The 24957-nt window shown below is 43.7% G+C and overlaps 1 long non-coding RNA gene across 2 annotated transcripts; it reads right to left on the bottom strand.

Moving 5' to 3' along the window:
* Positions 1-13055: 13055 nt before the first annotated feature.
* Positions 13056-19452, bottom strand: LOC129048998 (uncharacterized). Of its 2 annotated transcripts, none has more exons than XR_008511700.2 (3): positions 18941-19452; positions 16199-16425; positions 13056-13490 (listed from the first exon to the last, which is right to left on the bottom strand). It is a non-coding gene; the product is annotated as an uncharacterized LOC129048998 (long non-coding RNA). The 2 variants fall into 2 exon arrangements; XR_008511701.2 differs by having other exon boundaries at positions 19137-19450.
* Positions 19453-24957: the final 5505 nt, after the last annotated feature.

Here is a 24957-nt window from a genome sequence, read left to right as displayed (position 1 = left end):
TCTTCCCACTGCTGTTTTCTTTACAAGTATTGCCCTTAAAACAAAAACAAAAACCTTTCTAGGTTTAATCCTGTCTTGGCATCTGTTTCTTGGAAGATTGGACTAACATAATTCTTTCCTACCTGGGGTTGAGATCGTTAGCTTAGGTCAGCTATGATTCTGAGAGAGTAGACCTAGATCTTTGTTTATATCTCTGAATCCAAGGCCTCAGGTTAGAATCAGTGTGCTGGGGAGAGGACAATTCTTCTCCAATTTATAGCCCTTGTGTGGGTATGTTAGAATTGAATATTGAGATAATAATTTCTCTTCTTCCCAGAAAATTTTATTTCCTCCACTCTAAGCAGGAAGACAGGGACTCCATGGCATGCAGAGGCTGCCTGAAAATATCCTTTCATCCTGTCCTTTGGGAAAATCTTGACTCATTATGCTAGGTGCCTCTGAGAGAAAGAGAGAAGCAGTGTTTTAAAGAGGGAAGGACAAGCAGAGGACATCTCAGGCCCAGGAGCAGAGAGTGGTCCATTACTTCTCATAGAATGGAGACTTGAGACCTTCCTTATCTTGGGGGTTATGGAGTTGTAAGGAACTCAGAGCAGGATGGGGATCCACTGTGGGCTGTAGCATAGACATTAGGGTCCCAAGATGGTCCTAGATTCCCACCTCCAGATACAGCATGTAAGTATGAGAGCCGGAAGACTTCAAAGTATGGTGGGGGTTGGGACAATGAAGACATTAACAGCCATGTTATAAACTGAATATAGAAGTTTCTTTCTTGGTCTATGTCAGCTTTCTGGATTCTTGGGGACCGTAATGGGGAGGAAGGAGTCCTAAGAATGCCTGAGATTGAGGCCGAGTGTGGAGGCTCACGTCTGTAATCCCAGCACTTTGGGAGGCCGGGGCAGGTAGATCACCTGAGATCAGGAGTTCGAGACCAGCCTGGCCAACATGCTGAAACCCCCTCTCTACTAAAAATACGAAAAGTTAGCCAGGCGTGGTAGTGGGTGCCTGTAAATCCCAGCTACTCAGGAGGCTGAGGCAGGAGAATCGCTTGAACTTGGGAGGCAGAGGTTGCAGTGAGCCGAGATCAGCCCATTGCACTCCAGCCTGGGCAACAAGAGCAAGACTCTGTCTCAAAAAAAAAAAAAAAAAAAAAAGAATGCCTGAGATTGACTGCCTACCAGCCTAGTGAGATGGGAATTCAGAGTCAGATTTGACCTGATTTATTTCTCATCCAGTTTTTTTGGGTTATAATTCACATATTATAAAATTCATTCTTTTATTATTTTTAGAGACAGGGACTCACTCTGTTGCCCAGACTGGAGTGCACTGGCATGAGTGTGGCTCACTGTAGCCTTGACCTCCTGGGCTCAAGCGATCCTCCCACCTCACTTCCTGAGTAGCTGGGACGACAGGCATGCACCAACTCACCCAGCTGAATTATTTTTGTTTTTGATAGAGACGAGGTCTCGCCATGTTGCCCAGGCTGGTCTTGAACTCCTGGTCCTAAGGAATCCTCCCACCCAGCTTCTCAAAGTGCTGGCATTACAGGTGTGAGCCACCACACCTGGCCAAAATTCGTGCTTTTAAAGTATACAGTTTGGTAGTTTTAGTTCTATATGTGCACAGAATCGTGCAACCACTAACACTATTTAATTCTAGAACACGTTCATTATTCCAGAAGAAATCCCATACACATCAGTGTTCACTCTCCATTCTTCTCTTCCCCCCAACCCCTGGCAAACACTAATCTACCTCCTGTTTCTATACATTTGCCTATTCTAGACATTTCATATAAATTGAATTACGTAATATGTAACCTTTAATGTCCGGCTTCTTTCACTTGGCGTAATGTTTTCAATGTTCATCCACCTTGTAGCGTGTATCAGTACGAGTTTATTATGCCTAATCTGAAAATCTGAAATCTAAAATGCTTCAAAATCTGAAACTTTTTGAGTGCTGAAATGACGCTCAAAGGAGACGCTCACTGGAGCATTTTGGATTTTGGATTTTGGGATTAGAGATGCTAACCATAAGTATAATGCAAATATTCTAAAATTTGAAAAAATCTGAAATCTGAAATACTTCTGGTCCCAGGCGTTTTGAATAAGGGATACTTAACCTGTACTTCATTCCTTTTTATGGCTGAATAATGTTTCATTGTATGGATATACCACATTTTGTTTATCAGTTTATCAATTGATGAACCTTTGAGTCATTTCCACATTTTGGTATAATGAATAATGCTGTAATGAACATGCCTGAATAAGTTTTTGTGTGGATATAGGTTTTCAGTGCTTTTGAGTATATACTTAAGAGTGGAATTGCTGGGCCCTATGGTAACTCTACGTTTAACTTTTGGAGAAGCTGCAAAACTATTTTTCAAAGAGGCTATACCACTTCACTTTCCTACCAGTAATGTATGAGGGTTCCAATTTGTCTATATCCTTGTCAACACTTATTATTGTATGTCTTTTTTGATTATAGCTGTCTTGGTGCTTATGAAGAAATATCTCATAGTGGTTTTGATTTGCATTTCCCTGTTAAGTAATGGTGTAGCATGTCTTTTAATGCATTTTCAGCTGACTGTATACCTTCTTTGGAGAAATATCTATTCAAAATTTTTGCCCATTTCAAACTAAGATTATTTGTCTCTGTTGCTGAGTTGTAGGAGTTTACAGATTCTGGATACAAGTCTTTTTTTTTTTTAAAGGGTATGTGAACAGAAACACATTTATTACAAAAAAAAGGAAACCCAAAACAAAAAACAAATTCACATTGTATTGAGCTATGATATGGCAGCAGATTAAAGAAAAATATTTTTACACAGTTTAAGATAACTCCTAACAGAACATAGCCTTGTTGCCACGTGACAGGACACAGGATTCCAAGTACTCGGTAGCAGGGAGTGAAGCAGGCATCGCTGGACCTGCTCCCCCGGCTCTGGCCTCCGAACCCGCCTTGCATGCCACCATGTGGGATGGGGTGGCCCCAGGAGGGCCCGCCTGGGGCAAAGCTGCCACGCCCTGACATCCCTCCTTGGTTCATCATGTGGCCAGGCCTGGAGTGACCGGACATGCTTCTTTCACCACCTTGCCACCTCTTGTGATCCCTGTCCATCATGCCCCCATCAGCTGTGCCCTGCCATGCTCTGTCATCCTCTCTTCAGTCATGGTCCCCCGAGTAGTCACGTCTGCCCCTGGGGGCAGGAGGCAGCCCCCGGCCCTCGCTCATCCTTTTGTTGGAGCCATAGCTCCCCCAGCCATCATGGGAGTCCCAGCTGTGGCATTCTGGTCCTCCATGGCATTCTGGGTAATGCTGGACATCACAGGGCCAGGGGAAAAAAAGCTTCAATGTCAGCCCCCAGACCCCAAGGCTTTTCAGGCAACACGCTAACGATGACAACGACAGTCACTCTGGGCAGTATTGTTGGCAGGCCATATTGGTTCACATGACACAGCTGCCTCCCTGAAATCTGTAGGCCAGAGGCCCTGTGCCCTAGGCTTATGGCCTAATACACAAAAGGTACCAGTACCAAGGCATCTCCAAGGCAGGTCCCCACGGCACCACCAGAGCTGGGAGGGCCACCAGGAGTCACCCACTAAAAATCATGCTTACTAGAGAGATTCCCTGGGTCCCACAGCCCAAATGGTTAGTGCCCAGAGCCAATAGTATTCTCTTGTTAAGTGTCTTCTACTAAGGAAAGGTCAGGTTTATAAACTTTAAATGTGTGCATATTCTGGAAATGGTTTTTACAAATTTCTTCCTTCCACAGTGAAGGAAGTATCAAACGTAGCCCTTCATCTGACCAATTGCTAGGCAAGCATCCTTCCTCATAGTCAAGTTTCTCAGAAGTTTCTGCTGGGTGCCCGGTCCAGGGCCTTGCAACTTGCTCTGCTCAGGACATAGGACACTCAGAGATAAACGGCTGGAAGACAGCCGTCCCCTTGGCCAGTCCCACCATTCCCTCCTCTGTGTCATTGTTTTTGTAAACCACGTGGCTAACACAGACCAGGAGTTCTTCACCCTGCTATTTGAGGGAAGACCAAGAGAGGGCGAGTCACACTCTATGCCTACTTCTTTGATGGCCAAGGTTAATATTTACATCCACAGCCTGTTTCTGTGGCTGGAAGCACTTTCCAGCATGACTTTCACAAAAGCTAGTGAGGTAGCTTTGGCTCCACAGTCCTGTTCTCTCTCTTTCCACAAATACAGTATGTGGCCTCTGGGGTTTTTGCCCTATGACCATATTGCAGGTGAAAGGAAACAAGAAAGGAGTTCTGGTAAGGAAACCCCCTTGACGGAGCCTGGTCGTTGTCCATGTCCAAGTTCACCTCCCCATTAAACGGAGAGCTTGGCCAGGGCAAAGGCAAAGATGGAGGCATGCTCCACCATGTGCAAGATGTCCCACGTTACCACTGCCTGCTTCTCTGGCCTGTTCTCCCCAGTGTGTGCTCTGACGCCTCCCCTCAACAAAGTAAGAAAAGGGACTCCTGAAATAAGCGCTCCTTAGTATTTGAAAATTGAACCAACATTTTTCTGTCCAACCAACCCAGGTAACAGTTCAATGAGGCCCATAAGTTCTATGCTAGTTTTCTCTTTAGGGAGATGTCACCATTTGCCTTCGGGGTAACTCTGACGACTCATTTATGACGGTGTATGTGAGGAGAAAGGATCAAACCGCCTTCCACTGTTAGGAGAGCGTATCTGACACCTGCATGAAAGCAGCTTGTGGCCAGATGTGTTGGCTCACATCTGTAATCCTAGCACTTTGGGAGGCTGAGGCAGGAGGATCACTTGAGCTCAGGAGTTCAAAACTGGCCTGGACAACATAGTGAGACCCTGTGTCTATTAAAAAAAAAAGTAGCTGGCAATGATAAACACGTTTGTACAGACATGTGCCCATCTCATGTAGACCCCCCACCACCCCACCCTCTGTAGGAGGAATATTACCCTCATTTCACTGCTGGGGAGACAGGCTCAGCAGGAAGGGGTGATACCAGGGCGTGACACCAGTTCTGTCTGATTCTGGAGCCTGGACATGGTACCACTGGTCTATGCTCCTCCACCAAAGAAAATCCACAAGACTAGTTCTAGGTTTTGCTGCAATAATTTGCCTCCAGGAGCAGGGAAAAAGGAACCCCATGAGGCTGATGGAATTCCTGAGAATCTCGAGACAGAGCTAAGTACTTGGCTATGCTCAGCCACATTAAGAAAGCAAGGGGGACAGGAACGGGAAGCTTATGCTGGAGTCCAGGAAATGATGGCAGGAGGAGGAAGGGCTCATGAGAGGAGTCCTCAGAGAGGAGGCATCTTCCACACAGCAACGTGCTGCCCCCAAGTTTATAGTGAAAGCCACTAGAGGTCCAAGGCTCTCCTGTGAAGTCTCAGTCTCAATGTAAGATGGAAGGAGAAAATGGGGCTTATTGTTCTAACATGCTAGTCCCCGAAGGAGAACGAGCACAGACCAGAAACCTAGTTGTTTTCCACGGCTAAGCAGGGCCCTGGGCTGATGAAGGATGTCTTTATTTTCCAAAGAGGGCAGGCACTCGGGGACAGACACAGCAACCACAGCCTCCCCAGACGCACCTGTCTGAGTCAGCTGTGTGGCTCACTAGACACTTCCCAGCAGAGCCTGGATACAAGTCTTAATTTGATTTTGATAGAGGATGGCAAGTCAGCATTTCTTGTACTCTCAACTGTGTGGGCTAAGGATTATACTTATTTCATTGATTATCTATTCCCATAGCACCCTTTTTGCAACACACTGTATAATTGTTGGCTCAATATTGGTCTTTCTACTTAGACTATCAGCTATATGGATCTCTGTTTTCTTCCTTATAACTGCTTTTCCAGACCCTTGGACAAAGTAGACATGCAATATTTATTGAAATAAATGGAAATAAATAAACTGATTGGTTGAATGAATGAATGCCTGACCAGGTGCTCATTGTTAGTAAGGACCTTCAGTGGAAGGAAGTTCCGTTCCTTTTTGCTGTGTGTCCTTTGAGTAGTAACCTCTCTGCAGTCCTACCTGCTCATCCAGCAGCAGGGCCAATCCCTTGCTTTCTCAGAACCCAGGAGGCTCAGCTGGGCATGTATGCAGGTCTCTCTCTGGAACTGGGGGCCCCTTGTCTGTGTTTTGAAATTACCTGATCCTTAGTTAGCTGATGCCTGTGTCTCAGGCCACATGACTCAAATTCATTTACGCTTCCTCCGTTTTTCCCTTCTTCTAAACACAGTTTAAATTCACCTCCTCCAGGGGACCTCCCCAAACCACTCCAGACTGTAGGAAGCATCTCTTCTCTCTCCCTCTCTCAATCAAATAATAAAGGCACATAGTGAAAAGACATAGGTGAGTCTTTTACCCCGGACTCTTGGATCACCTCACCACTTCTTAAAGTCAATCACAATAACTGGTTCTTTTTTCATTCCTTCCGTAGATATTTCTTATGAATATAGATAAGCACATATATGCAGCCCCCTTTTACATAAATGGTACTATTTTGCACAGTCTGTATTTTTTTCCTTGAAATTACACCTTTAAAATCTTTCCATGGCTATAGTTATAGTACCACCTTATTCTTTCAAAGAGCTATACAGTCCTTCCTTCCCTCTTTCCCTCCCTCCCTTCCTTCTTTCCTTCCTTCCCTCCCTCCCTCTCTCTTTCTCCCCTCCCTCCCTCTCTTCTTTCTTTCTCTCTCTTTCTTTCTTTTCTTTCTCTCTTTCTTTCTTTCTTCTTTCTTAACAGGGTCTCGCACTGTCTTCCAAGTTGTAGTGCAGTGTCGAAATCTCAGCTCACTGCAATCTCCACCTCTTGGTCTCAAGCCATCCTCCCATCTCAGCCTCCCGAGTAGCTGGGACTACAGGCATATGCCACTATGCCAGGCTCATTTTTGTGTTTTTTGTAGAGAGAGGGTTTTGCTATGTTCCCCAGGCTGGTCTCAAACTCCTAGGCTCAAGCAATCCACTTATTTGGGCCTCCTGAAGTGTTAGAATTACAGGTGTGAACCATCGCGCCCAGCAATGCAATGACTATGGGAGTGCAGGCAAACTGATTTCAAATCTTTTGGGTAAATACCCAGAAGTGGGATTGCTGGATCATTTGGTAACTCTATGTTTTTTGAGGAATCTGCATATAGCTTAATGGCTATCCTAATTTACATTCCCACTCATCTACTGCTTTTTAAATGGGAAGCTTTGATAAAATTTTAAATATTTTCTATTGTCTTTTAAATTCTTTTAAGCCGCTTATACTTTGTGCCATTTTCATTAGTGCTTGGCTATATGTTATCTTGTACATAGTTAAAATGTTTCATACAGGCTGGGCACAGTGGCTCATGCCTGTAATTCCAGCACTGTCACACCTGATGGGTTCTTTTTTGCCCACTGCCCACAAAAATCAATGCACTGAGAACAGCAGGTATTGTGGCAAAGAAAGAGTTTCATAACTGCAGGGCCAGCCATGCCAAAGGATAGGAGGTAGTTCCCAAATCTGCCTCTCCGAGATTTTGGAGGCTAGAGTTTTTCAGGGTACTTTGATAAGCAGGGAGCTCAGGAACTGAAACAATGGATTGTCTGGAGATGAAATCACAAGGGTGTCTACACTGTCTGTGTAGTTGACTCAGTTCCCGGGATGAGGTCTCAGGATCAGTAGCATCTCTTGGTCTGCTGAAACGTTAAATCTGAAAAATATCTCAAAGACCAGTTCTTTATTTCACAATAGTGATGTTATCTATAGGAGTAGTTGGGGAAATTATAAATTTTGTGGCCACCTCCCCAGTTATGTGACTCCAGAGCAGCAAACAACTCATGGAAAAGCAAGCTATGAAATGATAGGTCATTGTTTAACTGTGCCTATTCTTTACCAAAGTTCAAGCCCCTACCATAATTCTTATTTATTTATTTTTTATTTTTTGAGACAGAGTCTCACTCTGTTGCCCAGGCTGGAGTGCAGTGGCGCAATCTTGGCTCACTGCAACCTCCGTCTCCCGGGTTCAAGCAGTTCTCCTGCCTCAGGCTCCCGAGTAGCCGGGATCTAATCTAGTAGACTAGGGCACAGAGACTTAGGAAAAAAAAAAGTTCCCATGGCTCATTAGTCATATAGAAACTCACAAAGTCATAAGATCACAGGAGTTGTAAAGGATCATGAGGTCATGAAGGACAACCTCTATGACATTTCTGGTGGATGCTCACCTGACTATTGAAATACTTATAGCAATGAAGAACTCATTGCCCTGTAAGTTAATTTATAAACATTAGGAACAGATAATTCTTTAGGTTGCGCCAAAAACCACATCTTGGAAATTTCCACCTATTGGCCTGCAAACAAATCCACTTCTACACGATATCAAGTATGTGCCTTGAGTTTTCATTGTTTCAGGCCAAACACTTCCAATTTCTTTGGCAGTGCTGAGTGGTGATTCAGAACAGAGTCTCTGCAATTATGCCCAAGGGCAATGATTTATGTAGCCCAGTAGTGGGCAGTCTTTCTCTGTAAATGTCCAGATAGTATAAAATACTTGAGGCTTTGTGGGCCATACAGTCTCTGCTGCAACCACCCAATTCTGCAATTGTTGCACGAAAGGAACCACACACAGCATTTAAATATATAGCTGTATTGCAATAAAACTTTATTTACAACAACACGGTAGGCTTGGATTTGGGCGGTAGTTTGACGATCTCGGATTTAGCCAGTTGTCACATGGTTTCTAGGCTTTCATCAGTTGAGAGGATTGATCTGGAGGACAACACTCCAGATGAGGGTGACCAATATGCATCTAACAGGCTTGTTGCCTCTCATAAGAAGAACAAACATGTAGAAGATGGTACACAGACGATTTAGCAGCAGAGAATGCTAGCTCTGCAACATACTAGCTGTGTGCCTTTGAGCAATTATTCATCTTCTTCTCAGCCTTGGCTTTGGCATTCTTAAGGCCAAGATTCTCATACTTATTCTGTAGAATTGCTTTGCAGATTAGAGATAAAGCATGTAATGTACTTAGCTCAGTGTTGGGCACTTAAAAAGCAGCAATAAATATTAGTTGTTGTACATGGTGATGTGCTGTCCAGTTCTATTGTGGCTGAGCTTTCTAAGTCTAACCTGCAGTAAGGAGAAGGAAAATTCCACTCTCTTTGAAATTAGGCTATGGCAGTCAGTTTCTGCCCTTTTCACTCTGCTGCTCACTCCACCCTCTGTGCCTCCACCTGTTACCCAATTAACACCCTATAATGCTGAACACCTGTGCGGAAGACATTAGCAGGCTCCTTTCCAGCACTGTTATTGCTACCTCACTAACCCTGAACCCCCAGCCCACTGCCGGGTCTTGCAGGTGTTTGCCTGCAGGAAGGCTTTCGGGTCTGCTGAGCTCGCCCTGGGACAAGAAATTAATGTGGTAATTAATGCAAATGTCTTTGCAGAAACTTCTCTCCTGGGCCCTAATCAAAATAGATGGATCTTCACATTTCTTCAACTTTGAAGATATAACTGTTTGTGTGTGTGGGTGTGTTGGGGGCAGGGGAGTGCATTGAGGAAGAAAGAGAAACGAGGAGAGCCAGGCAGAGACAGAGAAAAGCCAGTGAGAGGGCAGAGGGAGAAAACCAGCTTTCTTCTCTGTACCAGGTGGTGAGAGGGAAGGAGAGCGACATCAGGTTTTGAAATCTCAACTCTCACCTTCTTAAGTTCAAATTGAGGAAAAAGTGAGGAGGCCTGGTAATCTCACAATTCTTCCCATAAAATGGACCAACAAGCAACTTTCTAAGTGGCTCCCATGCACCTTGCATGATGCTAAATGCTCTGCAGTTGTTATTTTTTATTTTTATTTATTTATTTTTGAGACAGTGTTTTGTTCTGTTGCCCAGGCTGGAGTACAGTGGCGCGATCTCGGCTCATTGCAACCTCCGCCTCCCAGGTTCAATCAATTCTCCTGCCTCAGCCTCCTGAGTAGGTGGGACTACAGGCACCTGCCACCACGCCTGGCTAATTTTTGTAGTTTTAGTAGAGACAGGGTTATACCATGTTGGCCAGGCTGGTCTCGAACTCCTGACCTCAAGTGATCCGCCCGCCTTGGCCCTCCAAAATGTGGGATTACAGGTGTGAACCACCACGCTTGACCTCTGCAGTTGTTATAATTGCTTTTTTTGACCCATATATGTGAACACTTGGTGTTCAGGATCCCAGCCATGGGCTTGCTCTAACTACCCCACTTGCCTGCATGAACAGGAAGTTGCACTTATAAAACCATTGTCTTTAGAACCTCAAGAATGTAGGAAGTTCAGAGAAGTTCTTCTCAGCCATAGTGTGTACATGAACCACCTGGTGCCTTTGTTAAAATGCAGATTCTGATTCAGTGCATCTGAGGGAGTGGAGATTCTGCATTTTATTTATTTATGTATGTATTTATTTGAGACAGAGTCTTGCACTGTTACCCAGGCTTGAGTGCAATGGCGCTATCATAGCTCACTGCAGCCTTGAACTCCTGGGTTCAAGCGATCCTCCTTCCTCAGCCTCCTGAGTAGCTAGGGCTGCAGGTGCACACCACCATGCTAGACTCATTTTTATTTTTATTGTTTTGTAGAGACAGGGGTCTCAGTATGTTGCCCAGGCTGGTCTTAAACTCCTGGCTTCAGGTGATCCTCCTGCTTTGGCCTCCCGAAGTACTAGAATTATAGGCATGAGCCACCGCACCTGGCTTTGATTCTGCATGTTAACAAGCTCTCAGGTGACACTTGTTCTGCTGTATCCCAATTGGGTAGTAAGAATATAGACCAATGCCATTTTGAGTCAGTCTCAAAGACTACTGCTTCCAACATGATGCCGTCTTCTTTTATTGATATCGATGTTTAGTTGTTTAATGAAGTGGTAGAGGTTCATAAAGGTAAGCATCTGTGGACCCAGGGCTTATTTGTGCATTGGGCCTGCTTGCCCAGTCCAGAGTTGGACTCTGAGCCTTCCAGTGTAGTCTATAGACATCGACTCTGACCATGAACCAGTATTGATCCTTGTCTCATACTAGTAAGACTATTTCTTTTTTAAAATTAATTAATTATTTCAGATGGAGTCTCACTCTGTTGCCCAGGTTGGAGTGCAGTGGTGCAATCTCGGCTTACTGCAGCCTCTGCCTCCTGGGTTCAAGCGATTCTCCTGCCTCAGCCTCCTGAGTAGCTAGGATTACAGGTGCATGCCACCACACCCGGCAAATTTTTGTATTTTTTTTTTTTTAGTAGAGAAGGGGTTTCATCATGTTGGCCAGGCTGGTCTTGAACTCCTGACCTCAAGCAATCTGCCCTCCTCTGCCTCCCAAAGTGCTGGGATTACAGGCGTGAGCCACCACAATGGGCCAAATAAGCCTATTTCATAACTGACAAATCCCAGACCCCAAATCAAGTGGCAAACCCCAAATCAATTTTTACTGTAAGTTTGGGGAAACCCAAATCAGTTTCTACCCTAAGTTTCCTCAGGGTAGAGACTATTATCATTCTGAACTAAAAATGAACAAGAAATGAAGTTGGAAGATTAGAGTTGAATTAGCAGAGATGCTGACATTTACTAGCAAAATATTTAATCCCCCTGGGCCTCAGTTTTATCATCTGTCAAATAGGGCAATATGCCATACCACCTATCTTGAAGAATTGATGGATAAGGACCCCAAATCCATAAATAAAGATAATATATGGGCTGGGTGAGGTGGCTCACACCTGTAATCCCAGCACTTTGGGAGGCTAAGGTGGGTGGATCACCTGAGGTCAGGAGTTCAAAGCCTGGCCAACATGGCGTAACCCCGCAAAAATACAAAAATTAGCCAGGCATGGTGGCATGTGCCTGGAATCCCAGCTACTTGGGAGGCTGAGGCAGGAGAATCACTTGAACCTGGGAGGCAGAGGCTGCAATGAGCCAAGATCATGCCACTACACTCCAGCCTGGGTGACAGAGTGAGACTCTGTCTCAAAAAAAAAGATAATACATGGCAAAGTGCTCTATAAAGTAGCATCATTTTGAGACAAAAGACATAAATGTTTTACCTCTCCAGAATAAAACCAAAGAACAAGAACTGTGCATATTGCTCTGTTGGAAGCCAAGGATGAATTGCAGAATCTGGTGTTTGGTAAAGGTCTAAAAGATTTATGTCAATAGAGACTGTGCTTTCTTGTCTAACTATCAGGGACTATCGTTGCACAACTCAAATGGGTTTATGGGGATGACTAAACAGTTAAAATGTGAAATGTCTTAGAAAATCTTAACCTTTGGTTTCTCGATAATTACGCTACCTGTCTGCTCACACATAGATTTCTCTGTCATCAAAAGAGGCATGTAATTCCCACAACTTCTAGTTCACTCCAAGAAGCTTATTCAGTTAAGGTTACGGAACTCCAGGGAGCTGCAAATTTCCATGTGTGCCTGGCTCTGCAGCTTCTTGCATTGCTGTTCTGTGAGTCAGCTCATGAAATCCATGATCTGAGAGCTTGAAGGGCCTTTCAACATGGTTCAGCCCAAGGTCCTTTTTTTCCAGATGGGAACAGTGTGGCTGTCTGAGACCACCCTGCCTGTCAGTAGAGAGCCAGGACAGGGACTCATGGCTTGGGATCCCTGACCCAGTGCCTTTCTCTACACCAGGTTGTCAATCACTGTTTAGAAACTTAAGATAACACAGCACAAACTTTTTTCTCTCTGGGCAGCTGACTGTGCTTGAAACCAAATGACCTTGCATAGTCTCGTGGCTGTTCTCAAGGACCACCCAATCACTCAGGCTAACACATCACTTTTCAGCAAAAAGCTTGTGGTATCATCATCAGGAAACCCAGTCAGATACTCCAGGGACCATGGTAGAGATGGAGGAGGTTAATACAAGCATGGAGAGATGCTGTCTAGAAGTCATCATCATTTTCTTGTTTATGGGTAGTATTAGAGCCAAATGAAGTTATGACTGTAAAATTAGTGGTAGTAATGATTTATTAATATGATACTAATAATGTTAGTAGAATTTGATGTCAATTTTGATTTGCCTAAGTCCCTTCCTACCTTCCTCCCTCCCTCCCTTCCTTCCTTCCTTCTTTTTTCTCTCTCTCTTTCTTTTTTTTTTGAGACCAGGTCTTGCTATGTCACCCAGGCTGGAGTACAGTGACACAATCATAGCTGGCTGCAACCTTGACCTCCCAGACATCCTCCTGCCTCAGTCTCCTGAGTAGTTAGGACTTCAGACACATGCCACCAGGCCCAGCTAGTTTTTGTTTATTTTATTTTTTTGTAGCGACAGCATCTCATCATGTTGCCCAGGCTGGTCTCAAACTCCTCCCGCCTTGGCCTCTCAAAATTCTGGGATTATAGGTATGAACCACCATGCTTGGCTCTAACCATTTTCATAGATCACCTGAATTCTCCTTGGTTTGGGTCCACCATAAACTGACCGTATGACCCTAGGACAAGGCTTCCACCTTCCTGGGCTCCAGCTTGATCACTTTTAGAGTATAGATTCCACTTCTGCCTTCCAGAAGAGGAGCTGTTAGAGAGAATGATAGAGTTTTGACTGAAGTCGACATCTCCTGTATATATAATAAATTGGCTTCAAGACTGTGCTTGACAGACTAATGTAATCATTAGTTAAGGTTTTTTTTTTTTTTTTTTTTTTTTTTTTGCTGAGCAGCTCAGGGCTCTTTCTAGCTTTTACTTAACCATGCTTGTTTTTATATTCTCTGCAGGATGACAGTCTGAATTAGAGACTGGCAAAAGGGACAAGGGCTCTGTTCTGAAGGGATCAGCCTGGCTGTGAATCTTAAAAATGGACCTCCATTGACCCCAAATGCCCAGGTCTGCCATTCAGAAGGCCATGTCTAATGTGGGTGCCCATGTGAGAAGCAGAACTGCTTAGTAGCCCCCCAAATTTGGTGCACATTAGAATCACCCTAGGAGCTTTTAGAATTCCTGATGTCCGGGCTGCACCCCTTCCCATGAGACCAGAAAGTCTGGGGTGGGAGTCAGGACCAGGGTTTCCTAAAGATCCAGGTGATTTCAGTGTGCAGCAAGTTTGTGATTCATTGAGATGGAAGACAGGCCCCTTGTTCATAAGCGAAGCAGAATGGTATCTTCAGCCTGTCTTTTACCTCCCCTTTGGATTGATTTTATTGAAGATGATGAAAAAGAGAAAAAAAAAAGCTACAAAATATACAAGCCAGAGAAAGCAGAATGAGGAAGGTGGTTAGGATTAGGGAAGGTATACAAGAGGAGGGGGTCCTGCAGGGAAACTTAGGGGGGAAAAAGGAAGGGGAGAACTTCACAGGGGTTTGTTGTAAAAGGGTGCGTTTGCCTTCTCAGCTAAAGGACATGTGATGCCATAGAAGGTGGTGGGAGGGATTAGGAGGCGAACAGCATCCCTGAGAAATATGGTGGGATGTGGGTGTGGAGAGGTAAAAATATCCATTGCTACACTGTGGGCATCTCCTGGGGGATGTTTCTGTGCTGGAGGACTCATTCTTTGTAATTAAGAGAAGGGAATCCTTCTGCCATATTGCATGAGTTCCCCAAGTGAAATTTACATGCCAGGTGCAATTTATCAGCATCAACTTATTAGTAGACAAATAAAAGTTTAAGCATTCAGTGTGCTTAACTACACCCTTCCCCAGGCACTTGTGTTGCCGAAACCTAGAGACAAAATTGCTTCTCTCTACTTGAAGGCTTATACAACTTGAACTTGAAGCTCTTCTGCAGAGAGGCTCAGAGAGAAGGCTATTAGGTGCTCTGGGGAGATTATCTGAGGTCACACTGGCTTTCTTCATGAAAGGTTCAGTGTCAATAAGAATGGGAGGCTGTGAAGCCAAGCAAGCAACCCCCATGTCTGGGTTGGTTGTTCCCCTATGACTCACAGACACTCTGTGCCTCCACCAGCACAGCGCTTCCCAAACTCCAGTGTGGCTGTTCCCTTCTCTGTGTCCTCCCTGGGCTATAAGCCCCATGAGTGTGGATATTGCTGTTCTCGTTCATTCCCCACTGACTCTCCAGCACCTACCATGCTGTAGGTGCTGACTCCACATTTGTTCAATGAATGAATACTGGTTTTCCAGATTACTTGTAAATAAACTTGGCTGGGTTACTAACCTTCTCTGAGCTCCAGCTATTTTTTTTTTTGAGATGGAGTTTCACTCTTGTTGCCCAAGCTGGAGTGCAATGGCTCGATCTCGGCTCACTGCAACCTCCACCTCCCGGGTTCAAGCGATTCTCCAGCCTCAGCCTCCCAAGGAGCTGGGATTACAGGTGCCTGCCACCACACCCAGCTAATTTTTTGTACTTTTAGTAGAGATGGGGTTTCACTATGTTGGCCAGGCTGGTCTCGAACTCCTAATCTCAGATGATCCACCCACCTCGGCCTCCCAAAGTGCTGGGATTACAGGCATGAGCCACTGCACCTGGCCTATTTTTTAATATGAAAAATGAGGATAACAATACACCCTTCATGTTGGGGGTGTGTAGTGATCATTAGAAACACTCAATGTAGAGTGCTTTAGAGAGTCTTGCTCTAAGTGGGCATTTGGTGTGTGACCACTGTAAGCAGTTCTTGTTCCATGGGTAGGTGGAGTTTACCAGCAACCCCGTTCCCTGCAAACCTGCAGTGGTTCCCCTCCACAAGTTTCCATGCGTTCCCATGGTCTTCAGCTAAGCCTCCAAACATTTTCCTTTTAAACAAATCACAGTGGAGCTATTTTGATTAAGCTTGGTGTATCATTGTGAGTTTCTCAAACATGAAAACAAGGCATAGGAGGCCAGTAGTCTAGCCATGATTTTTTCTGTGCTAACACTGCTTATGTTTTTATGGGCTAATACTGTTCCTTCGAAAGAAAGAAAAATGTGGCCAGGTGCGGTGGCTCACACCTGTAATCCTAGCACTTTGGGAGGCTGAGGCGGGTGGATTACCTGAGGTCAGGAGTTCAAGACCAGCCTGGACAACATGGTGAAACCCCGTCTCTACTAAAAATACAAAAATTAACCAGACATGGTGGTAATCCCAGCTACTCGGGAGGTTGAGGAAGGAGAATTGCTTGATCCCAGGAGGCAGAGATTGCAGTGAGTCGAGATCGTGCCACTGTACTCCAGCCTGGGCAACAAGGCAAGACAGTCTCAAGAAAAAAAAAGAAAAAAAGAAAGAAAAATGGAAAAATTTTCTCTAATTGCAGGGTGTGTTAGATTGAACTGTGGATAGCATCATATATGACTTACACTCAAGGCAGGTGGATGGGCTCACTGCCACTCTGGTTCTGGAGCTCACTCTGGCAACAGCACGTGGAGCTGTCAGCAAAGTGTAACCACACTTTCTCAGGCTCATTATCTTGTTATGAAGATCAATTTCCTGATGGCTTCTAGGCTTGGATTTCACTTCATGTTTTCTACCAGGAAACTAACATAGCTCAGCAGAGACATCTTTGGGGCTCATCTTTCCATCACAGCTGTTGGAAGGAGGACAATTTCTTTCTCTAAGTCTTGGATTTGATGCTGGAAGATTTGAATTCTAGCTATGGCTTTGCACAATGATTTCCCCCAATGGGACCCCAATTTTTTCCTCTGTAAAAGAAGTTTGGACTAGAATGATTGGTTTAAAATCTGTATTCTAGAAGACTAAAGAATTATCTAGAAGTTTTGAAGGACTCTATGGAGAAGAAAGTGGAAGCTAGTAAGCCTTCCTCTTCGTTTCTTTCGGCAAAGCTACTCCGGTTTTATCTGCTTTACGTATTATGTAGCGGCTGCTCTCTCTCTTTTTCTTTCCTTCCCTCCCTTCCTCCATCCCTCCCTCCCTCCCCTCCTCCCTCCCTTCCTTTCTTCTTCTTTCCCTCCTTCCCTTCCTTCCTTTATTAAACATTATGAGCTTTATAGCTAAATAAAATTTGAAAAATACTAGACTGAGAGAACCTTTGTGGTTCTAATATTCTGGTTGCCATTATGTTAGTATTGAGCAATATTAATACTTAGAATATATCCAATAATTAATAAAGAACCCTGATAAATCATCAGAGCAGAAAGCTTTCATGCCTTCTTTCAGACCCTGTTTACTACTGAGCTCCTCCAGAAAAAAGGATATCCATAACTAGACATTTACATTATACACTTTCTATTGTTCTTCAAGGTACTTTTTTGTCCCTATATATTACTTTTTTCCCCTCCAGTTTTTTTTTTTAAATAAATAACCAGCTTCACCTATAATAACGTAGAGGAATTAGGTTTTTTAAAAAATGAATTTATTGGTCACGTCGTAAATCTTGGAAGAGCAAAGGGCAAGACAAGACCCCTAGACAAAACAGTAATAAGTACCTCTGTTTCCGCCTCTTTCTTATATGGGCTTGTGTTAGGGTCTCCCAAAACATGACACCTCCTTTGTTTAGTCCAAATCATAATTTGATTATTTTACTCTTAATGAGTTGAAAATGTTAGGACATCAAAATGTAGTGTCAAGAAATACTTCTGGCCGGGTGCGGTGGCTCCTGTAATCCCAGCACTTTGGGAGGCTGAGGCAGGCAGATCACTTGAGGTCAGGAGTTGAAGACCAGCCTGGCCAACATGGTGAAACCCCATCTCTACTAAAAATACAATAAATTAGCTGGGCGTGGTGATGGGTGCCTGTAATCCCAGCTACTTGGGAGGCTGAGGCAGAAGAATTGCTTGAACCCAGGAGGTGGAGGTTGCAGTGAGCAGAGATGGCGCCAGTGCACTCTAGCCTGAGCGACAGTGCAAGACTCTGTCTCAAAAAAAAACAAAAAAACAGAAATACTTCTATATTATATACATGGTTTCTGCCTTGTTTCTGAAGGTAAATGTCTTTGATCATCCATGTGGTTCAGGACTCCAGAATAAGTTCAATTTACTTGGTCTTTGAAAGCAGATGACAGAGGGGACAGCTGCCAAACCAGGTGTCCACCTTAAGGTATTTTTTTTTTTTTTTTGAGATGGAGTCTCCTGTTGCCCAGGCTGGAGTGCAGTGGTGTGAGCTCTGCTTACTGCAACCCCCACCTCCCGGATTCAAGTGGTTCTCCTGCTTCAGCTTCCCAAGTAGCTGGGATTACAGGCGCCTGCCACCATGCCTGGCTGATTTTTGTATTTTTAGTAGAAACAGGGTTTCACCATGTTGGTCAGGCTGGTCTTGAACTCCTGGCCTCAAGTGATCTTCCCTCCCTGGCCTCCCAAATTGCTGGGATTACATATGTGAGCCACCAGACCCAGCCACCTTAAAGTATTCTAACCCCTTTTATTGTCTTTCTCAGTGCAGAAGTTGCAGGATAATTGTATTATTTAAATATAAGTCTCTTACATAATTTGGAACAAATTTTATAGGGACATCCCATCCCATCTTGCTTTTTAAAAATCTCATTTGGACACTGAGGGACTTTCTGTCTATATTCTTTAATAAAATATCCAGAAAACAAATAAATATCATTTCTGGGCAAAGATGACCTTTTCACAGGAAATTTGAAAACATAGTATGTTCTTTCCTTTGTAGCAAATATACAACTTCCCTGTTGGAAAATCACACACAGATCCTTCCAGTACTCTCCTTAAGAACAACAGACAATTGTCTGAGTCTGTTCATCTTGCCCGATTCTCATGAGAACAAAGAACTGTTACTCGGTGGTATCACTTGGTCTTCAAGGCTTCCCCCTTCCATGGAGATAGGACGTGCCATTAGGGAGAGCACTGGGGAGTTAATGTAAAATCTTTTGGAAACTATGTGATTCAGGCTGAAATGGAAATCTTACCTAATTTGCACAGAAAGTCATACTAACACAATATCATAATTCTTCTGACTTAATCGTTTTGGTCTTTTAACTCATCCCAAGGTCCCCAAAGAGCCATAGCAACCAAAACTTTGGTCAGGGATCTTAGCAACCAAGACGATACGTGTCTTAGTCTGTTTGGGCTGCTATAACAAATTGCCCTAAACCATGTAGCTTATAAACCACACTTATTCCTCACAGTTCTAGAGGCTGAGACGTCCAAGATCAAGGCACTGGCTGATTCAGTGCCGGGTGAAGACATGTTTCCTGCTTCAAAGATGGCGCCTTCTCGCTGTAACCGCACATAAGAGAAAGGGGAAAGAAGCTTTTTTTTTGAGACAGAGTTTCATTCTTTGTTGCCCAGGCTGGAGTGCAATGGCGCGATCTCAGCTCACCTCAGCCTCTGCCTGCCGGGTTCAAGTGATTCTCCTGCCTCAGCCTCCCGAGTAGCTGGGATTACAGGCATGTGCCACCACGCCCAGCTAATTTTGTATTTTTAGTGGAGACAGGGTTTCTCCATGTTGGTCAGGCTGGTCTCAAACTCCTGACCTCAGGTGATCCACCTGCCTCGGCCTCCCAAAGTGCTGGGACTACAGGTGTGAGCCACTGCGCTGGGCCGAAAGCAGCTCTTTTACAAGCGTACATGAGGGCACGGTCCTCGTGACCTCATCACTTCCCAAAGGCCCCGCCTTCTGAGACCACCATCTTGAGGATTTGGATTTCAACGCAGGAATTTGCAGGATGATGGGGGATACAAACATTCAGACCACAGCAATGCATATCTGTCAACCATCCAATCGAAACCTGTCTATAAGGTTCTTTAGGATCTGACTTAGGGTCTCTAATAAGTTCTTATGCCATTAGAGTGTTTTCAGTTAAAAAGTAAAATGATCACGTGGTAAAGTGTTGAAGACTAGATTGAACTGAATTTACTAAGCAGTTATAATGTATTCAACAAACTGCAAATAAGAAAATATTATGAGTATAGTTTGCTTGTGTCATAGTGACCAAAGATGGCTCTGTAGTAGAGTGGAAATGCTTGGGCTTTGGTGATGTACAGGTTTTAGTCAGAATCCTGCATCTGCCACTTACTACCGAATTGGGTTTGGGTACGTTTCTAAACCTTTCTCAATGTTACTCTTTTTATTTGCATATTGGTGAAAAATAATTTTTATGTGCAAAATTACTGTGAGAATAAAGCATGCAATTCTCATCCTGGCCATAGAATGTGCTCAATAACAATTACTAGACACAGCAATAGTAATGAAGTGATTCTGGTCCATACCTGCTTGTCATTCATTTATACAAATACCCATTTCATTCGTGAAACTCTTGTCAGGAATGACTGGGAAACAACCTGTTTTGATTCTAGTTAAGGTCTTCCGCTCCCACCTCTCCTTTTGTGGACATTCTCTGATTATCTCCTGTGTGCTCCAGCAGTACCCATTTCCCTCTTATTATCACTTCTGGCATACTAATTGCAAAGGGTTCTTGGTTTTTTATCCTGAAACTGCTTCAAGTTCAAGTTCACCCCCGGATTTGCATTTCCCTAGCAGTTTCTGTTCTGATTGCATACTCTGCTTAGATGCAAATAGGTTTGTTCCAGCTTCATGTGAATACCCCCTGAGGTTGTGAAGTGAGATTTTCAGAATGTTTGAATTTTGGCAGAGAAAGAACAACTTCCCAGCTGAGTAATTCCTGAGAGATTTTCATCCTGCGACGATAAACCCTTTACCCCACAATTGCTTCTTATGTCTTGCTCTCAAATAGCTATTCTTCTGCCACAGCTGTGCTTAGACATTTTAATTTCTGCCTCCTTACTGCTTTATAATTTAACTATTTCATGAGCACATACATCTAAGTGCACGTGAACCTTGAATTGTCCTTCTGGGAGAAAGGGTGGATTTCTCCTTCTCCTTCCATTACCCTCTACTGCAGACCATATTATTTGCCTACACAATATCCATTTACCTTTTCTTATCTGCTAATAAATCCCATTTTTGTTCACAGCAGAAATGCATCCAGCCCCAGATGAGATACTTACTTTTGCAACCTCAAGATGCTGAGAAGTGCAATAAGACAGGAAGACAATCAGAAGTCAACTAGGTAAAGTGGCTTATGAATACTGTTACAGGAGAACTGTATGGGGAAAATGTTCTGGGCATGGATGGTATTTCAGAAAGACCCATGAGTCAGACACCCAGAGGTAGGAGAAACAAGTGCAGAAAGAGACCATGTTAACCTGGCCGAAGCAGGGAACCTGGAGGACAGAAGAATGAAGACCACGTTAGGGCTGTCAGGACGGCTGCAAAGCCCAGTGCCATCAATATCTAGGCAAAGCGGTGTCTGTAGGAATTTGGGCAGTCATTCACACTCCCTACGAGAGTCAGCGTAATCTCAAACAGTGGGGATCTGACCTCCCCAAGCGTTTCACTAGGCTCCCAGCCCAACGGATAACCCAACTATCTGTCCTGTTTCACATGAACCCTTTAAAACATTTAATTACTTTTTATTTTTAGCAAAGTAATACATATCCATAGTTTAAAAAAATCGAATGATTCTAAAAAGCTTGTGTCAAAAAGACCAGTCCCCACATGAAGAAGAAAATAAAGACCAACTCCCATTTCCATCCTTCCTTCCCCAAGAGTCCTGCCTACGCCAGGGAAGAAGCTCATTGAACTCTTTCAACTGCTTTTCTATTATTTACATCCATATTTCTTTTCTTTTCTTTTCTTTCTTTTTTTTTTTTTTTTTTTTTGAGATGGGGTCTTGCTCTGTTGCCAGGCTGGAGTGCAGTGGCGGGATCTCGGCTCACTGCAACCTCCGCCTCCCAGGTTCAAGCGAGTCTCCTGCCTCCATCTCCCAAGTAGCTAGGATTACAGGTGCCCACCGCCACACCCAGCTAATTATTGTATTTTCGGTAGAGACAGGGTTTCACCATGTTGGCCAGGATGGTCTCAAACTCCTGGCCTCAAGTGAGCCACCCACCTCGGCCTCCCAAAGTGCTGGAATTACAGGCATGAGCTACTGCACCTGGCTGTCTATTACTTGATAGACCACTTTTACATAGGATCCATTGATTTCCATAAATGTTTGATGAAGTCCTCTGTCAAACCTCTAGGTCTGGAGTTCATACTTAAAAAAAAAACTTTGACTCCTTCAATGGTAATTGATCTGTTCAATGACCCATTTCTTATTAAGCTAATTTAGGTAATTAATCTTTTCACAGGAAGTCAACCATTTCATACAGTTTCCCAAAATTGTACGCATAGTCTTGAGCAAAGTAGTTCTATGATACCTTTAATTTCTTCTGTAAGGGTGAAGATTTTTCTCCAGTGATATTTCTTATTTTGTACATTTGTTGCTCACTTAATGAACAAATCAAGTTAGCTAAATGTTTTTGGTGGTGATGTTTTTCAAAGAACTATGTCTTAGGTTTATTTATCAATTCTATAATTTTTCCCCATTTTATAATTTATTAATTATTGTTTTCATTTTTTATAAGTAATATCTTCTTCTGCTCCTATGTGACATTTTCATTATTGTTATTTTAAAGTGTTTTGTAATTTAGTTATAGTTTCTTCTTTGACCCAAGAGTTAAGAGGATAGGATTTTTTTTCCCTCCTTAGTGTTTTCTGTGATTTATTTTCCCATTTCTTTTTTTTCCTTATTTTGTAGTGTATCTTTAATAGAGCATCTATTGGTTTCTTTTTCTTTCTTCTTTTTACTTACTAATAATCTTTGAATGAGATAAAGTATTCTGATACCAACTATATGAAAGATGAAGTGTGCCCTGTTTCAGGCAGGTTTTCCTTAGAACCCCATGTTGTATTTGAGTGGGTTCTTTCAATGTTAAGTTTCCATAATCAACAGATTAGCAGCTGCAAGGCTGTTTACTGAGTCTCTTCCCTCTATTTTACACAAGTATTTTCAGGTTTTCTTTTTTATTTTTTGAGACGGAGTTTCGCTCTTGTTGCCCAGGCAGGAGTGCAATGGCTCGATCTCGGCTCACTGCAACCTCCGCCTCCTGGGTTCAATCAATTCTCCTACCTCAGCCTCCCAAGTAGCTGGGATTATAAGCATGCTCAGCTAATTTTTTGTATTTTTAGTAGAGACAGGGTTTCACCATGTTGGCCAGGCTGGTCTCAAACTCCTGACCTCAGTGATGTGCCTGCCTCAGCCTCCCAAAGTGCTGGGATTACAGGTGTGAGCCACCATGCCTGGCCTTCAGGTTTTCTTTTACTAAAAATACTTCACATTCTCTAGTTACCTTTGGATAATTTCCAAGAAGAAAAGAGGGAAATGCATCTTTACTTTAGACCGTGTTATAACGAGAAGTCCTGATTTCCTTTATCACTAAAAAAAAAACAAAACAAAACTGGCCAGTGCTTTAGTAATTCTATTTAATTCGTAGCTGTTTACTATGTTCTGAGCACCAGGCCTAGGACTGAGAGCAAGTCAAGAAAGATTAAAACAAAGTATATTTTATTTTATTTTATTTTATTTATTTGAGATGGAGTTTCGCTCTTGTTGCGTGGGCTGGAGTGCAATGGCATGATCTCGGCTCACCGCAACATCTGCCTCCCGTGTTCAAGCAATTCTCCTGCCTCAGCATCCTGAGTAACTGGGATTACAGGCATGCACCACCATGCCTGGCTAATTTTGTATTTTTAGTAGAGACGGGGCTTCTCTATGTTGGTCAGGCTAGTCTCGAACTCCTGACCTCAGGTGATCCACTCACCTTGGCTTCCCAAAGTGCTGGGATTACAGGCCTGAGCCACTGTGCCCAGCCTTTTTTCTTTCTTTTTTTTTTTTTTTTTTGAGATGGAGTCTTGCCAGGCTGGAGTGCAGTGGCATGATCTCAGCTCACTGCAACCTCCGTCTCCTAGGTTCAAGTGATTCTCCTGCCTCAGCCTCCCTAGTGGCTGGGATTCCAGGCGCGCACCACCACGCCTAGCTAATTTTTGTATGTGTGGTAGAGATGGGGTTTCACCATGTTGGCTAGGATGGGCTCGATTTCTTGACTTCATGATCCGCCCGCCTCAGCCTCCCAAAGTACTGGGATTACAGGTGTGAGCCACCATGCCTGGACAGTATCTTTTATTTTAAGAAGCCACTAAAAGTCTAGAGGAGAAGATGGACAGATATTGTAATGTTGGCACAAGTCAACGCTGTGGAAGATCAGAAGAGGGAGAGATTGGCTCTGGTGAGGGGTTCAGAGAAGATATCTCAGATGGGATATTTGAGCCTGGCCTCCAAGGATCAGAACAATATTTATAAGAATAGGTAGGAAAATGAAGGGAGTAGTGGAAGGCAGTAATTTTCATCCTGAATGCATATCGATATCACTTGGTGCTTAGATAACAGCCAGGGGCGCTAGTTCTGGGTAAGATGGAGTAAACATTTTTTACCCTCCCTCCCATACTGAACATGTCTAAAACCTTGGACAGGATGCATGGAATGGCTGTTTAAGGACTCTGAAAAGTAAGTAGTGATGGGTGAATTGGGGATGAAGACTAGAATTCGAAGCACCATTGAACCTGCAGTGAATTTGCTATTTTTTTTTCTTCCAGTATTCTCTGTCCTAAACCCAACATAGCCTCAAGCCCAAAAGTGAGCACAGGACTGCAGAAAGAATTTCAGGAGAAGCATCCTAGTTCTGGTTTGAGGAGCAGGCAACTTAACAACCAGAGAATGAAGAAATTCCCCCCTGCTTTTTTCTCATCTCTGTTCTCTCAAACTGTAGCACCCAAGTAATCCTGTTTTGGTAACAGCAGCACCAACAGGAGTCTGTAGAGCCAAAACACTGAGTAAGCAGGACGTTCTTTGGCTGGTGGAGTTGTGGTTCCATGAGGGTGAGGCAAACCCCCATTGCCTTTTTTTCCTCTCTGTTTTCTACTGTTTGCCCAAGATGTAAGCACAGTCACAGAAATATGCAGCTGAGTTAGGTAATTAAACCGCTTTCTTGCTTTCTTTCTCTTTCTTTCTTTCTCTCTTTCTTTTTCTTTCTTTCTTTCTTTCTTTCTTTCTTTCTTTCTTTCTTTCTTTCTTTCTCTCTTTCTCTCTTTCTCTCTTTCTCTCTCTCTCTCTCTTTCTTTCTTCTTTTTCTTTTTTTTGGAGTCTCACTCTGTCACCCAGGCTGGAGTGCAGTGGCATGATCTCGGCTCACTGCAACATCCGCCTTACGAGTTCAAGCAATTCTTCTGCCTCAGCCTC

Source organism: Pongo abelii, chromosome 9 (assembly GCF_028885655.2).
Source record: "Pongo abelii isolate AG06213 chromosome 9, NHGRI_mPonAbe1-v2.0_pri, whole genome shotgun sequence".
Lineage (NCBI taxonomy): Eukaryota > Metazoa > Chordata > Mammalia > Primates > Hominidae > Pongo > Pongo abelii.
Note: the sequence above shows the minus strand (reverse complement) of the source record. Positions and strands in the feature narration are given on the sequence as shown.